The following is a 17,258-nucleotide window of genomic DNA, read 5'->3' on the forward strand; positions in this document are numbered from 1 at the left end:
CCGGCCCTTGATCACTCTCTATAACCTCTGGGACGCCATACCTGCACACTACTTCTGTTAGAAGTTTTTTAGCTGTGGTCTTTGCTGTCATGTTGGTAACAGGGAAAGCTTCTTGCCAGGAAGAGTACATATCTATGATCACCAAAGTGTACTCACACCGGCCACTCTTTGGCATCTGGATGTGGTCGATCTGTATTCTCTGGAAAGGATACTGGGCTTTTGCTAGGTGTTTTCTGGGCACTTTCTCCGGTCTTCCAGGGTTGCATTTATCACAAATAGTGCATGATTTGCAAAAACTGTTGGTGAGTGGGGTGATTCCTGGGGCCAGATAGTATTTGTTGATCAGGGCGTTCATCACAGTTTTTGATAGGTGAGAGGCACCATGAGCCCACTGTACTACTGCTGGGAACATAGATCGTGGCAAACATGGTCTCTTGTCCACTTCCATGAGTCCATTCTTCAATGTGGCTCCTTTCTTTATCCACATCTCCTTTTCTTCTTTACTTGCTGCTTTCTGTTGTTCTTTGAGGAGTGTTCAGTCTACAGATGGGCTTTGCAGGACCATGGTGGTTTGTACAGCTTCAGCATCTTGTATGTTTTGTGATGCTGATGCTGTTCCATCCGGAGCAGGCATGTCCACTCTGTTAACTCCTCACGCTTCGTATGCGGCCTGCTTTGCGGCGGTGTCCGCCAGATGGTTGCCTCGTGCTTCCGGAGAATTCAGTCTACCATGTGCCTTTACCTTAAGTATACCCACTTGGGCAGGAAGAAGTAGAGCATCCATCAAGTCTTTGATTGCTGCACCATGCTTCACAGGTGTACCTTTCGCCGTTAGAAACCCTCTGGTCCTCCAGAGGATCCTATAGTCACAGGCAACCATAAGGGCATATCTTGAGTCCATGTGGATGTTGACTCTCTTTTCTTCTGTTAATTGGCATGCCGTAATAAGGGCTCGGAGCTCTGCTTCTTGTGCAGACTTTGAGGGAGGTAGGGCCGAGGCGTGGAGGATTGTATCCTCGGTGGTGACAGCATATCCAGTGTGGTATCTTCCTGCTTGGTCTGCATACCTTGATCCATCTACATAGATAGTTAGGTCAGAATTGTCCAAAGGCACTTCACTTACAGTCGGTAGATGTGCAGTTTCCATTTTCATCATCTCAAGGCAGTCATGGGGAATATCACAAGGATCGTCTCCCCCCCCTTGAGAAGTGGAAGCAGAGTGGATGCGTTGCGTTTGTTGCACCTGAGAAGGGTGATATTATCCGGGAGGAGTAGGGCACATTGACGTCTGAGATATCTTACTGTCACCAGGTGTTTTGGCTGTACTTGATTCAGTATGGCTGCTATATCATGAGGGGCCAGAAGGATAAGATGATGTCCCAACACAAGGTCAGCAGTCTTGTCCAGGAGAGCCTGGGCTGCGAAGATGGCTCTAAGGCAGGAGGGTCCCCCCAGCCACTGGATCCAGTTGGCAGGAATAATAGCCGATGGGCCTGACCTCGTTGCCATGGGTCTGAGCCAACACTCCTGTGGCATGTCCCTGTCTCTCTCTCTCTGAGACAAACAGCTTGAAAGGCTTCTCATAGTCTGGGAGGCCGAGGGCGGGGACCGCAGATAGAATTTCCTTCAAAAGTTGGTGAGGGCCTCTGAAGATAGCACAAAAGGGTTGGTCTTCAGGGCATCGTACAGAGGTCAAGTGTTGGGCACAGAGTTGAATGGGTTCCTGTGGTTGTCTTGTCCTTGGTGTCGCGTGCCTCCTTGTGGGTCTTCGACACTCCCTTCGGAAGTGTCCGGGCCTACCGCAATTATAAGAGACTAGTGGATTTTGTGGCAGGTGTGGTGTGTCAGAGGTCACCATGAGGGGTCATCTTTTTGTTTTCCTGTGAGAATTCTATGCCTTTCGCTACTAACAGTAAAGTATCAAGGGGCAGCACTCTATACTCTGGGCGAGACAGAAGCAGACCTTTCCTAATAGGTTCCCTAAGACCTGAAACAAATGCAGAGGACAGCATCTGGTTATGTTCCTTATTCTGCTTGTCAAATCCCAAATCTGTAAATACCTGTGAGATTCTAGTATGGGATTTCTCAACTGATTCAGTCTTCTCTTGTGTAATGTTCTGTATGTTGGTTGCTTGGTCTAACTGAGTTTAAAAATTCACGACCTGAGTCAAAAGTGTGGTCAGCGTCAATTGTAGTAGCATTGAAATGTTTTTCCATCACCGGCCAATAGGCATCTCCTGCCTTAATCTCACAGAGGCTTATTAAATCCCGCTAAGCACAAGAATATGCTTTCTGGATCTGTGCAACTCTCCTATAAAACGGCATGGGCTGTTTCTCAGGGTCTGGCAAACTGGTTACTGTTTTTTTTTCTCCTATCATTTTTATGGTGTCGTCAGAGGACACACGGTCTCCCTGGGAAGGGGACAGCAGGTGAGGCGACAATGTCCTTGGATTCCTTAGTTTATAAATGAGGACCTCAGCCTGCCCACCTAAGTGATAGACTTGGCTTTCTTTACATATTCCTGATAATCAAGAAGGGGGGGGGGGGGTTGAGTCTGTTGTAACAGCACACCTTGTTCAGTTGTTAAAAATGTGTCAACATTTTCAGTATACAAAGAATACAGGATGTACAGTAAAAGGGGGGGGGGATGCTGGAGATGGGTGGCCAGTGTGGCCAAGTCCCAGCCTGCCGGCAAGGCAAGTGACCTGTGGAATGATTCACCGGGGCTCTGGAAGCGAGGGGCCATGAGCTTCCTACTTGGTTCACTATGGGCACCTCGGACATGGAGAGCAACTGTGTTTGCCCCGGACTGGTTGGGGTTATCAGTGTCCACTAATGGGACCGACCTTTGTTTTGGGGTGGCACCGGGATTGGGATTCCTTTGAGCTACATGAGTTGTTCTAGCATCAAGGGAAGATAGGTGGTCATGGCTGGCATCATCTGAGTTTACTTCATCATCGGTACCAAGTATCATTAATGGGGTAGATTGTGTCCCCATCCCAAATGACCTTCCAGAACCGGGTGGCTCTGGATATGATGTTAGCAGAAAAAAGAGGAGTCTGTACCATGATAGATAAGACCAGCACCTGTTGTACCTATATCCCGAAAAACACTGGACCGAATGGTAAGATCACATTAGCTCTTAAGAAGTTAGAGAACCTATCAGTTGAACTGAAGAAAAATTCAGGTGTCACAGACCCATGGGATCAATATTTTAATTGGATGAGTGAGTGGCAGAAAGTCTTGGCACAGACAGGAGTGACTGTGATGATCATTCTAATCCTCCTTGCTTTAGTGGTTTGCTGTGTACTCCCCTGCTTGAGGAAGTTCATGGAGAAAGCAATAGACCAAACTACACCCACATTCGTGAGCCAAGATATAGCGCTCGAGGAAGAAAACCATATACACCATTGCAGACATTCCCTACCTCTGCCAGCGACCTGTAGGGCCATAGGGAGAGCATCTGACTAACCATGCGGCAAAGACCGTGGCAAGGGGGGTGATTGATTAGCAATCACTCTTCTAAAGTGCGGCGCAAAAGAGTTCCAAGGCGCATGAGGACAGATGTGCTAGGATCAATAGGGACAGGATGAAATAGACATTTTAAGGGGGGAATCTGTAATGGATGTAATTGATGGTTTAGTAAAATGCCTATTTCAACAGTATTGTATACAAGCTTATAAACCGTTTATACCCATTCATGATATTTTATGCTATAGTGCTATTATGCTAATATGCATGCTATTTACTTATATGAAATACCTTCCTTGCTCAAACATAATTGCCAGATCACTTTTCTCCTATAAATCGAAGCAATAAGAAAACAAGAAGAACAGATGATTTCCAAGATGGCGCCTCCAGTGAGCGACACACCTAGGACAGAAGATAGTCATATCCTGGAAGAAAGTTATATGCACATAGATACATCCAATCAAATAAGATTATAATTTAACTGTCTATACTTAATGCCATGGCTACAAGACATTTCCTGGAAATGTTCTGTAAGGGCTTTATAAGCTTAAAAACCAGAAGCAATAAAGCAGAACAGTTTCACCCTGACTGTGTCAGTGTCGGCATTTCTCTGTGTGCACACATGCATTACTCTTAAAAATTAGGCCAGGGACGGATATAACTCTATCGGCATTTTTCAGATCCAAAGCACATCCACAGGTGTTCCACCAGCTTTGTCTCCGGTGGGGGACCCTGGAAGTGGACCTGTTCGCCTCCAGACAAAACAGGAAAGTTTGTGGCTCGGTCCAGAGATCCTCTGGCCGATGCAGTAGATGCCCTGGTGGCTCCCTGGAGCCAGTACGGGCTAATTTATGCGTTTCCTCCGCTGAAACTTTTATCTCGCCTGCTACGCAAGGTGGAGTTGGAGGGGATTCTGGTAATTCTGGTGACTCCAGATTGGCCCTGGAGATCCTGGTACCCCGACGTGATTCGGCTGAAGGTCACAGGTCCGTGGACACTTCCTCTGCGGGAAGATCTTCTATCTCAAGAGTCCAATCTTCCATCCTACTTTAGTCGCTGGCTTTAACGTTTTGGCTTTTGAGAGCAAGGTGTTAAAGGACAGGGGTCTGTCCGATTCTGTGATCCCTACCTTACTTAAGGCTAGGAAGTCCACTTCTCTGAAGATTTATCATCGTATGTGGAAAGCGTACATTGCTTGGTGCGAATCGCTGAAGCTGCATCCTAAATCCTTTGCTATCAGCAGGATCCTGACCTTTCTACAGAAAGGGGTTGACCAATGTTTGGCGTTGGGCACTTTTAAGTGTCAGATCTTGGCCTTGGCTGTGTACTTCCAACACCCTTTGGCTACGCACTCTTTGATTCGTATGTTTCTTCAGGGGGTTCGCCATTTGGCTCCCCCCAGGAGGTCTCCGTTACCTCCTTGGGACCTTAATATTGGTTCTTCAGAAATCTCCTTTCGAGAACGTAAGACACATTTCCTTGCTCAAACAGATCAAAAATCAAACTATCAGAGCAAAAAATGTGCTAGGAGGTTCAATAAAAAATATATAAAATAGTGCTATAAAAAAAATATATATATATACAGTGGGTACGGAAAGTATTCAGACCCCCTTAAATTTTTCACTTTGTTATATTGCAGCCATTTGCTAAAATCATTTAGGTTCATTCTTCTTCCTCATGAATGTACACATAGCACCCCGTACTGACAGAAAAACACAGAATTGTTGACATTGTTGCAGATTTATTAAAAAAGAAAAACTGAAATATCACATGGTCCTAAGTATTCAGACCCTTTGCTGTGACACTCATATATTTAACTCAGGTGCTTTCCATTTCTTCTGATCATCCTTGAGATGGTTCTACACCTTCATTTGAGTCCAGCTGTGTTTGATTATACTGATTGGACTTGATTAGGAAAGCCACACACCTGTCTATATAAGACCTTCCAGATCACAATGCATGTCAGAGCAAATGAGAATCATGAGGTCAAAGGAACTGCCTGAAGAGCTCAGAGACAGAATTGTGGCAAGGCACAGATCTGGCCAAGGTTACAAAAATATTTCTGCTGCACTTAGGGTTCCTAAGAGCACAGTGGCCTCCATAATCCTCAAATGGAAGACGTTTGGGACAACCAGAACCCTTCCTAGAGCTGGCCGTCCAGCCAAACTGAGCTATCGGGGGGAGAAGAGCCTTGGTGAGAGAGGTAAAGAAGAACCCAAAGATCACTGTGGCTGAGCTCAAGAGATGCAGTCAGGAGATGGGAGAAAGTTGTAGAAAGTCAACCATCACTGCAGCCCTCCACCAGTCGGGGCTTTATGGCAGAGTGGCCCGACGGAAGCCTCTCCTCAGTGTAAGACACATGAAAGTCCGCATGGAGTTTGCTAAAAAATACCTGAAGGACTCCAAGATGGTGAGAAATAAGATTCTCTGGTCTGATGAGACCAAAATAGAACTTTTTGGCCTTAATTCTAAGCGGTATGTGTGGAGAAAACCAGGCACTGCTCATCGCCTGTCCAATACAGTCCCAACAGTGAAGCATGGTGGTGGCAGCATCATGCTGTGGGGGTGTTTTTCAGCTGCAGGGACAGGATGACTGGTTGCAATCGAGGGAAAGATGAATGCAGCCAAGTACAGGGATATCCTAGACAAAAACCTTCTCCAGAGTGCTCTGGACCTCAGACTGGGCCGAAGGTTTACCTTCCAACAAGACAATGACCCTAAGCACACAGCTAAAATAACGAAGGAGTGGCTTCACAACTCCGTGACTGTTCTTGAATGGCCCAGCCAGAGCCCTGACTTAAACCCAATTGAGCATCTCTGGAGAGACCTAAAAATGGCTGTCCACCAACGTTTACCATCCAACCTGACAGAACTGGAGAGGATCTGCAAGGAGGAATGGCAGAGGATCCCCAAATCCAGGTGTGAAAGACTTGTTGCATCTTTCCCAAAAAGACTCCTGGCTGTATTAGATCAAAAGGGGGCTTCTACTAAATACTGAGCAAAGGGTCTGAATACTTAGGACCATGTGATATTTCAGTTTTTCTTTTTTAATAAATCTGCAACAATGTGAACAACTCTGTGTTTTTCTGTCAGTATGGGGTGCTATGTGTACATTCATGAGGAAGAAGAATGAACCTAAATGATTTTAGCAAATGGCTGCAATTTAACAGAGTGAAAAATTTAAGGGGGTCTGAATACTTTCCGTACCCACTGTATATATGTATATATATATATATATATATATATATATATATATATATAGCCATCCGGCTGCTCTCACCAAAAAAATGTGCTTCCTATTCACATCCAAAGTGTATTGACAAAAAAACAGTGTAGCGCCAGATCAATAAACTTGCACCAATACAGTGAAATATATATATATATATATATATATATATAGCAATGAATCAAAACGGTAGTGTAACCTGTGCAAAAATTATATATATCATCACCCGTGCAAAACGAAAGCAAAGTCCTTCATATACCAGGTGTATAATCAAAAAAAAAAAAAAAAAAAAATTTATATATATATATCACTCAACACAATAGTGCTATGCCAATGAACAAAATCTTGTGATCAAAAAACAAAAGTCCTTCACATAAATCCCATAGGTGGTGGCTATAAGTAGACACCTCCGTGCATATGTGTAATCTCTTTACCTTCAATCGTGGTCTCTCACCTTATATATAGACCGAAGAGTCACCCAGGGTCTAAACCAGCATTGCACCCTCACTGGGGGGTTAAGAAGGAGATACCGCTCCACAGGGAAAATGATCCACAATTCCTTTATATCGATCTCAAGCCACATAAATCATGGAAATAAAAGGGAAATCTAGTGCTCTCTGTATCGATAGGCAAGGTATTTATTCAAAAAACTGGCCACACTTACATTCAGTAGCACTCAGCAGTGCATGCATAAGCAGGCTTGTGTGTTACAGGAAGAAGGAAGAGATGCGATGATCGGCATGCAGGCTCCGCCCCCTTATACGCGTTACATCAGGGCACGCCTTGTTGCAAAAAGTTGCCTTTTTAGTGGTTATCACCTCTGCGCGCAGGTTTTCTGAACTAGCGGCGCTATCTTGCCGCTCTCCTTATCTGGTAATACTCATGGATAAGGTAGTGTTACAGCCTAGTCCATTGTTTCTTCCTAAGGTGGTTTCAGACTTCCATCTGAACGAAGATATAGTGCTTCCGTCACTCTGTCCAAAACCTTCATATCCTAAGAAAATTGCCTTGCATTGCTTGGATTTGGTTCGGGCGATATGGGTGTATCTGGAGACCACTGAGTCCTTTCGTAAGTCGGACTCTGTGGATACACATGGACCCCATAAGAGTCAGACTGCGTCTGCGGTGACCATCTCTCGATGGATCAGACAGACGGTGGTGAAGGCGTATTCTCTTAAGGGCAAGGTTCCTCCTTTCCCTGTCATTGCTCACTCTACGCGGGCGTTGAGTGCCTATTAGGCTTTCTGCCATCAGGTGTCAGTGATGCAGGTATCAAGGCGGCCACTTGGTCGTTTGTACATACGTTCACCAAGTTTTACAGAGTGGATGTGTTGGCATCCTTGGATGCGTCCTTTGGCCGCAAAGTTTTGTAGGCCGCCATTTAAGGAGCAGTCTACTTTTCCTTCTCCTTTATGGTTTTGCTACAATTGAGCCCCAGTTGTTGCTTGTTGGGCTTCATGTTATATAGTTGACTATGTTAGACATGGGAATTGCATTCTTTCTTTTAAGTTTGTCCTTTCCCCACCCCTCAGTGGTTATTGCTTTTGGACGTCCCATCCGTCTATGATTTAAAGCAGCAGCTACGTCCGCCGGTGGACGAAAGAGAAAATGGGGTTTCTCTTACGTCCTCCGACAGTCGCCGCCTCCTATAAGTCATCACTGTTGGGTATTGACTTCCGCTCCGCAGGAGTAGCAAGGCATAAAGACTTAGTCAAAAGAACAAAGACATTTGCATATACACACCCATGGGGGCTGTCCCATCTGGTCAATACCCCCATGCAGTGACCACTCCCAACTCGGTTTTAATCTGCCTAGCGTCAGGAGTAGTTAGGCTTTCCTGTGCTGGGGCTACAGTCTCAGCCTATGTAATCTTCTTTTTTTATTTGATTTTATTTTGAAAATGTCAGTTTTCTCTTACTTTACTAGCTGTTTGTTTTGTCAGCTTTAGTTTTAGTCGATTCTTCGGATGAAGATGGATCATGCGGTGCTGGGATTCGAACTGACCGCCCTGGTTCTCCAGGGCAGAGGGTCAGATGGACCCCCAGCCCGCCATCGAGCGTTCAGCTATGGTTCGCCCTGGCACTATGAACGACCCATCCCTGTTCGCAGCAGGGATGCAGCCGTGAGGTGGCTACCTCACAGGACACATCTGCGATGCTGCAGTGTCATGTCCCTGGCAAACGGCACTCCCTGTCATATGAGGATAGCGGCTTTCCGTTCATAGAGGCACCCCACGCCATCTGGTACAGGTAAGTACTTCTGTGTGGGGCCTCTGTCTGGGGTGGCAGTCTGTGTTGCTGTGTGTTCCCCATGTCTGTGCCTGTGGGACTCCCTGATGCGGTCCCTGCGGGGATCGCTTGTACATGTGCTGCGGTGCTATGTGTTTTTTGGGGGTCCCCTTCCCTGTGTCACTTCGGTGTTGGTGGGGGTGCAGACTGTGTGTGTGGCGACCGCAGCGGATGGGTCCGCCATTTTTAAGTATGGGCAGGCATGTTGGGCTTCTTTGTGGGCTATCTACATGCTGTTTTTGGCGCCATTCGCCGCCATTTTGCGGTAACCGAATGATCGTTCCGACCGCATGTTTGGCGGCCATTTTGGAGGAGCCTTCCATGCAAATCCTATGGGGCAGCCATTTTCCATGAGTCATGCAGCCTATACGTTCAGCCTACTCTAGCAGCAAGGAGCAACACTCTGCGGGGCTCTGCAGGTTATTGCTCTCAATATATTTTTCTGTATTGTCATTCTAGCTCAGTTTTGTCTTCTCCTGTTTGGGGGTCTTTGTCACTGTAGCCGCAGCGCTCTTAAAGGGGCAGTACAAACTTTTTTTGCACTGTTGTTTGTCATTTGAGTAATGGATCTCGGGACAGAAAATTTCTCCCCAACTCTGGTGGGGGTTCCCAGTTCTCCTGTGGCCCCTCTGAGACCTGATTTGGCCGCTGTAGTGGCGTCCTTGGTGTTATTCATGGAAATGCTGATGGCTGAACGTGCTGCTAAAATAAAGGCTCAGATTGTCTCTCTCCTCTGATTCAGATGGTGATATGACTGCTGCTGCTGCGAGCGTGCCCTTTTCAGGGTCTCGCTCATCCTTGGACCTGCTGGGGTCTGAGGGGGAGGCAGAGGTGGAAGGGGTTGATACCTCTTCCCCGGGGTCGCCTGAAGAGCGGGCGACCATGGATCAAATAATTGTTTCTGTTAAGGAAACACTACATTTGGAGGATGAGCCCTGTCGTCCGTGCGTTGTGTCCTCATTTGGGACGCACAGGACCCGCAAGTCGGCGCAGGTTTTTCCCTGCCCAGCTGAGTTTCATTACACTGTTAATGAAATGTGGCGCACGTTAAAACGTCCATTCCTGGTGCCTAGTCCGTTCAAATTGCTTTATCCTTTTGCACCGGCTACGGAATCACGATGGTGTGTGCCTCCACAGGTAGCTCACACTGTGGCCGTGTTAAACAAGGCTACCTTGGTTCCTTCTGAGGATACCCTGGTTTTCCGGGATCCTGCGGACCGACGGTTGGAGTCTCTAGCCTGCCATTCCTATACTGTATCGGGCTCGTTGCTCAGACCCGATTTTGCATCCGTTTTGGTGGCTCAGGTGGTGGCTGATTGGACTAAGGTGCTTAGGAGCAACCTCGTGTCTGGTGATGTTCCGCCTGCCCGGCTGGAAATGGTGGATCAAATCCACCAGGGAATCATGTGTCTGTGTGATGCGGCCTTGAATGAGGCCCCTTTAGTAGCTCGACTCTCTAGTGTCTTGGTACTTAACCGGCGACTGATATGGCTGAAGAGCTGGTCGGCTGACCAGTCCTCGCGGAAAACAGTTGCTGATTTTCCCTATGCTGGCTCTCGCCTTTTTGGCGAGGCGTTGGATACCCTGGTAAAAGGCGTCACGGGGGGCAAGAGCACCATGCTGCCCCAGAACCCGAAGCACAAGTCCTTTCGAGGCAAGCGGGGTTCTGCGCCTAGATCCACTCAGGGGTCCTTTCTTGCCTTTCGGAACTAATCCAAGGGTAAGCCCTTCAAGGCCCAGGGCAGTCAGAAGAAGCCCTGGGCGGGTAAGCAGAAGTCCGGCAATGCCGGCTCGGTGGGTCACTCCGCCTCTGCCTGAAGGGGCGCCCTCACCCATTTCAGGGGTGGGGGGATGTTTTGCGCGGTTTCCTCCAACCTTGCTCCGGATATCGGACAGGTGGGCTCTGGAAATCGCTCGATCGGGATACAAGATCGAATTCCTTTCCCGGCCGGCAGACAGATTCTTTCCCTCAAACCGGGGGTTTTATTCAAATCTGTTCACTGTGCCCAGAAAGGAGGGCAAAGTGCATCCTATTCTGGACCTGAAAGCGCTGAACCGCTTCATGCGCGTTCGGAAGTTCCGTATGGAGTCTCTCCGTTCGGTGGTGGCCTCCTTGAGTCCAGGAGAATTCCTGGCCTCGATAGCTCTGAAAGATGCGTACCTGCACATCCCCATTTTCGAGGGTCATCAGCGGTACCTTCGTTTTGCTGTCGCAGAGGACCACTACCAGTTTGTGGCGTTGCCTGTCAGTCTCGCTTCGGCACCAAGGGTATTTACCAAAGTGTTGGCGCCGGTTCTGGGCCTGCTGAGGGCTCAGTGCATTGCGGTCTTGGGTTACCTGAACGATCTACTTCTGTTATCGCGTGCCAGCCAGGACCTAGTGCGCGATCTGTCCACCACGGTGCAGACGCTACAGGAGTTCGGATGGACCATCAACGTTCAGAAATCGACGTTGTTTCCATCGGTTCGTCTTCCCTATCTGGGAATGATTCTGGACTCTGCTCAAGCAAAGGTGTTCTTGCCGGAGGACAAGCTCCGGACTTTGCGGGACAAGATCAGGTCCCTCAGGGACAGCCCGTCCTCGTCACTCAGGGCCTGTATGCGGGGCCTGGGGTTGATGGTTTCGGCCTTCGAGGCGATACCCTTTGCTCAGTTTCACACGCGTGCTCTCCATGCGGAGATCCCGGAACTGGTGGGACAGACTGCCTCAGTCCCTGGATCTGTGTGTCTCCTTGAGTCGTCAGACCAGATTGGCTCTTCTGTGGTGGCTCCAGTCCCCGTCGGTGGCGGAAGGCAAGTCCTTCAGTCCATTGGTGTGGACGGTGATTACCTGTTGGGCTGGGGTGGAGTCCTGGGCAACCTGTCTGCCCAGGGCACTTGGTCGGAGGTGGAGTCCTCCCTCCCGATAGATGTGCTGGAATTGCGAGCGTTAAAACTCTGTCTCTTCCAGTAGTCGGACCGTCTTCGGGGCCGTCCTGTCCAGGTACAGATGGACAATGCTACCGCGGTGGCTTACATCAACCACCAAGGGGGCACCAGGAGTGCTCGGGCGGCCCAGGAGGTGACCGACATTCTGTCTTGGGCCGAGACTCATGTCCCGGCGATCTCGGCAGTTCACATTCCGGGTGTGGAGAATTGGCAGGCCGACTATCTGAGCTGCCAGACCCTGGACCAGGGGGAATGGTCCCTGCCCCCGGAGGTCTTCCAGATGCTGTGTGCGAGGTTGGGATCCCCGGACGTGGATCTGTTTGCATCCCGGCTAAATCGAAAGGTGGAAAGGTTCGTGGCAAGAACGCGCGATCCACTGGCGGACGCCTCGGATGCGTTGGTAGCCCCTTGGCATCAGTATCATCTGATGTATGCCTTTCCCCCGATTCAGTTGCTATCCAGGTTCCTCCGCAGGTTAACCTCGGAACCGCACCTGGTGATTCTGGTGGCTCCGGACTGGCCACGCCGGTCCTGGTACGCCGACGTTGTTCACCTGGCAGTGGCGCCTCTGTGGCGTCTGCCTCTGCGGGAAGATCTCCTGTCTAAGGTTCCGATCTTCCATCCTGCTTTACAGTCGCTGGATTTAACGGCCTGGCTGTTGAGACCCAGGTCCTGAAGGACAGGGGTCTCTCCTCTGAGGTCATCCCTACCCTTGTCAAGGCTAGGAAAACCTCCTCTGGTAAAATCTATTACCGTACCTGGAAGGCTTATTTCGCCTGGTGTGAGTCCAAGGGGTTCTCCCCTCGCTCATACTCGGTGTAGAGAGTGTTGGCCTTCCTACAGTCTGGTGTGGACCAGCGCCTGGCGCGGGCCACGGTCAAGGGCCAGGTGTCCGCACTGGCTATTCTTTTCCAACGCCCTGTGGCGCCTCATTCCCTGGTTCGCACCTTCATTCAAGGTGTGCGACATTTGGCTCCTCCCAGGAAGGAGCCCTTACCTTCATGGGACTTGAACTTAGTTCTGTCCGTGTTACAGCGTGCTCCCTTTGAAAACATTCGGGAAGTATCGTTGCCTCTGCTGTCTAAGAAGGTTGCCTTTTTTGGTGGCGATCACTTCGGCTCGCAGGGTATCAGAACTGGCAGCGTTATCTTGCCGTTCTCCGTACTTGGTGATTCACCGGGATAAGGTGGTGTCGCGTTCGCATCCCTCCTTTCTTCCTAAGGTGGTCTGAGTTCCACATTAATGAGGACATTGTCCTACCTTCGCTTTGTACGAAGCCTAAGCATCCTAAGGAAGTTGCTCTGCATTCCTTGGACGTTGTCAGGGCGATCAGGGTTTACCTGTCCTCTACGGAATCTTTTCGTAAGATGGATTCCCTCTTTGTCCTTCCTGAGGGACCTCGGAAGGGCATGGCTGCATCAGCTGCGACTATTGTCAAATGGATCAGACAGACCATTGAACAGGCTTATGCTTTGAAGAAACGGGTTCCACCCTTCCCTGTTAAGGCGCACTCTACCAGATCTGTGAGTGCGTCCTGGACCTATTGGCATCGGGCCTCGGTGGCCCAGGTGTGCAAGGCTGCGACTTGGTCGTCGGTGCACACTTTTTAAAAATTCTACAAGGTAGATGTTCTGGCATCAGCTGATGCCTCCTTTGGCCGCAAGGTTCTCAGTGCGGCAGTGCCATGAAGGACCCTTGTTTTTTTATGGGTCCCTGGCTGTTGGTATTTGCTTTCCTGGGCTGTTGCTCCTGTTGAGCATTGTTTTTCTGTTGCCCAGAGGTTCTCTTACTGTGCATGTAAGGTTCCTTTCTCTGATGTGGGTACTGCGTTTGCCTTTTCTACGGTTGCGTCTCCCACCCCTCATGTCTATACTGCTTTGGGACATCCCAACAGTGATGACTTAGAGGAGGCGGCGACTGTCGGAGGACGTAAGAAAACGGAATTTTTGTAAAATCTTACCTGTAAAATTCCTTTCTCTGAGTCCTCCGACAGTCGCCGCCCCCGCCCCTCTTTTGAGGTTCTTCTTACCTACTGCTATGCTTCCAAATTGAGTTGGGAGTGGTCACTGCAGGGGGGGTATTGACCAGATGGGACAGCCCCCATGGGTGTGTATATGCAAATGCCTTTGTTCTTTTGACTAAGTCTTTATGCCTAGCTACTCCTGCGGAGCGGAAGTCAATACCCAACAGTGATGACTTGGAGGAGGCGGCGACTGTCGGAGGACTCAGAGAAAGGAATTTTACAGGTAAGATTTTACAAAAATTCAGTTTTTTTACTTCCTGTAAAATCAATTTCTCTGGGTCCACCGACGGACGTAGCTCCCACCCCTCTTTTCTCTGAAGAGTTGGGTTTTGGTTATTCACTGCTTGCAACTAAACTGAAGATGCAATGGCAAGGCCAGGGACCCCCTGGGTGTGTCAAAGCCTTTGGCTCTACCTGGTCACTCCAAGTGTGAGGGGCTTATTACCCATCCGTCTATGATTTAAAGCAGCAGCTACATCCGTCGGGGGACTCATAGAAATGGATTTTACGGTAAGTAAAAAATCCCATTTTTTGCACTGCACTTATTTTTGTTATTTATATTTTAATACAGAGTATTGTGGCATCTTTAAGTATTATTGTATAATATTTTTTTTTTGTGCCAATTGGTTTTTCTCTATCATTCATTGACAGACGCAGCTCCATATTCTTCTTGACCATTGGGATATGCTGCTCCCTACAGGAGTAGGACACTAGGCAGGAAAAAACGTTACCACGTCTATGGGGCAGTCCCGGCAGGCATACACCCACACATTCTGCTATAGCCTTCTGCTTGTTTCTGCCTAGTTTAGGAGTAGGACCTTGTTCCCTGCTGGGACTTCGGTCTTAGCGTTTTTTTTTTTTTTTTTTTGGGAACCTTTTTGTAAGACTTTATTTTTTAGTTTGTTGTTCCTGAGAGAACTACAAGCAACAGCCGGCTGAGTTTTCGGACTGGATATGCTAGATCCTTAAGGATCTCCCAGCCCTGCCAGCGATCATGCGCAGGTTATAGTCCAGCACTAGGCCTCGCCACGACAGAGCCCTGATGGGCGGGGGCTGGCCTGCGATTGAAACACCTCACTGGGATGCACTCAACCTGGGATGCCCTGAGTCACAGTGTGCCCTCTGGCCGCCAGCACCCCCACCCCAGGTGGAGAGGTAGTCTGAGTGGTGCCCACCTTACACCGTTGGTGGGGGTAAGTGTCCCCCCATTTCTCTGGCGGTCTCGGGGTGAACGTGGGCCCCCTACCTGGGAAAATAGGGCCCTCTGGTATCCCTTGGTTCCCCTGGCCTCTCTGTGATACCAGGCCCCTCCTTAGGCCCCCCCCCCCACAAGCAGGTTCCTACCTCGGGGGGGGCGGATATACTGCGGCGGTTCTGCGGGCGTTTTTTCCCTGGTGGGGTCACCTGGGGACCCCCGATGCCACTGTCTGATCACCCCCCCTTAGGGGTCCAGGACAGGGCCACTGTTAGAAATCACGGGGCCCCCTACAACCTACCTGACAGGGCCCCTACCCCCCCCCCCCCCCGGAAATATCAATTCTCTGAAATGCCATGGTCGCAATGGTATGCTTTGCAGCCATGGAAGAAATTAGAGCCTCGCTACTGGGGGTTTTTTTTACTTTTTTAAATTGCTGAATGGCAATTTTACATTGTGAGACTGCATTGCAACTGTGAGCCAATTATTTGACTTCAAGGTGCAGAGCGACCCTATTGAAGTAAAGCATCGCAGCCATGACATGTATACAGTCCTGTCTGACTATATGATAGCTGGCTTCTGTCGAAGGGGCATGACCAAAAAAGGTCTGCCTACCATCTCCCAATCAGTCCTCTCAGCCAATGGCCCGAGAGTGGTGAGCAGAGTGTTCTGGTGGTTGGGTGGTCCCCTTGTCAGAAAACAATTGAACAGAAGGGGTTGTTAGTACAGCGGCTCTGACCTGAGGTGTAAGGTTTTTTTCGTTCAGCCAGCAGGGTTGAATGATAAAAAAAAAACTAGCAGTATATACTAGGCATTAGGCTGCATTCACACTTGTGTGATGTTTCCTGAATGTGTGAAAAAGTGCACAGGGTAACGGGCATTTTGCAGTGCATTTTGGCAATGCACTGCAAATGCGCAAAGCACTTGTGGTGTCATTAATTGTAAATGGCACCCCAAATGCAATTATCAGACCTGCGTTTTGTCATGTGGCAAAGCTGCATGTCTTAATAGGTACTAGAGTCTCTATGATGTGTTTGTCACACATATGACAGCCCATTCAAGTGAATAGGCTACCTGTGTACGAAAAGGAAGAAAAAAAAAAATGCCCCATCTCACTTTTAAATTCGGACGTAAAGATATATGCCAAAATTTTAGTTAAACGCCTATTTGAAGTTCTCCCCTCGATAGTTAGGCCTGACCAGACAGGTTTTACTAAAGGCAGACAGGCATCGGACGCCACCAGACGTATAATCAATGTTATTCACCATGTACGCAGTAGCAAATCCCAAACCCTCCTATTATCGATCGACGCTGAAAAGGCATTCGATAGGATACATTGGGGATATATGAAAGCCACTCTAGCTAAATTTGGACTTCAAGGACATATTGTCTCTGCAATATTAGCCCTATACTCTAGACCTTCGGCGAGGGTTTTCACATCTGGCTTTTTATCTAAGGAGTTTGCTATTCAAAACGGGACCAGGCAGGGGTGCCCTCTGTCCCCTGCTATCTTTAATCTGATGATGGAACCCCTCGCCGAAGCGGTCAGATCCCGCCCCCTCATTAAAGGCACGATGGCCATTCGAGTGTCTCATGTGATTAATTTATTTGCGGACGACGTTGTTCTGACTGTCAATAACCCCCTGATCTCTCTCCCGATTATTCACAACCTTTTAACCCATTTCAGTACGCCATCATACTACAAAGTGAACTTCCACAATTCCTTGATATTGGATTTGGGACTTAATATCCACACCAAACATCACTTGCAGCAGCGGTTCCCTTACACTTGGGCGGCAGAAGCGATTCCTTACCTAGGTATTCACCTTACGGCTGATTTGACTAAAATCGTTGACATAAATTTCAAACCCCTTATTGCAAAGATCCACCGGAACGTGCTCCGTATGTCTAAAGTGGAAATGTCATGGATGGGCAGGATTGCCTCATTCAAGATGATGGAATTACCCAAAATCCTATTCCTTTTTAGGACTATACCCATCCCTGTACATCAAAAGTATTTTGAAGAACTGAAGAATATTCTCCGACAATATGTATGGCTAGGGAAAAGACCCAGATGCTCGCAGGCCCATCTTGTGAAACACAAAATTGTAGGAGGGGTGAGCTGG

Source organism: Pelophylax lessonae, assembly GCF_965119305.1.
Source record: "Pelophylax lessonae genome assembly, chromosome: 8".
In the NCBI taxonomy this organism is placed as follows: Eukaryota; Metazoa; Chordata; class Amphibia; order Anura; family Ranidae; genus Pelophylax; species Pelophylax lessonae.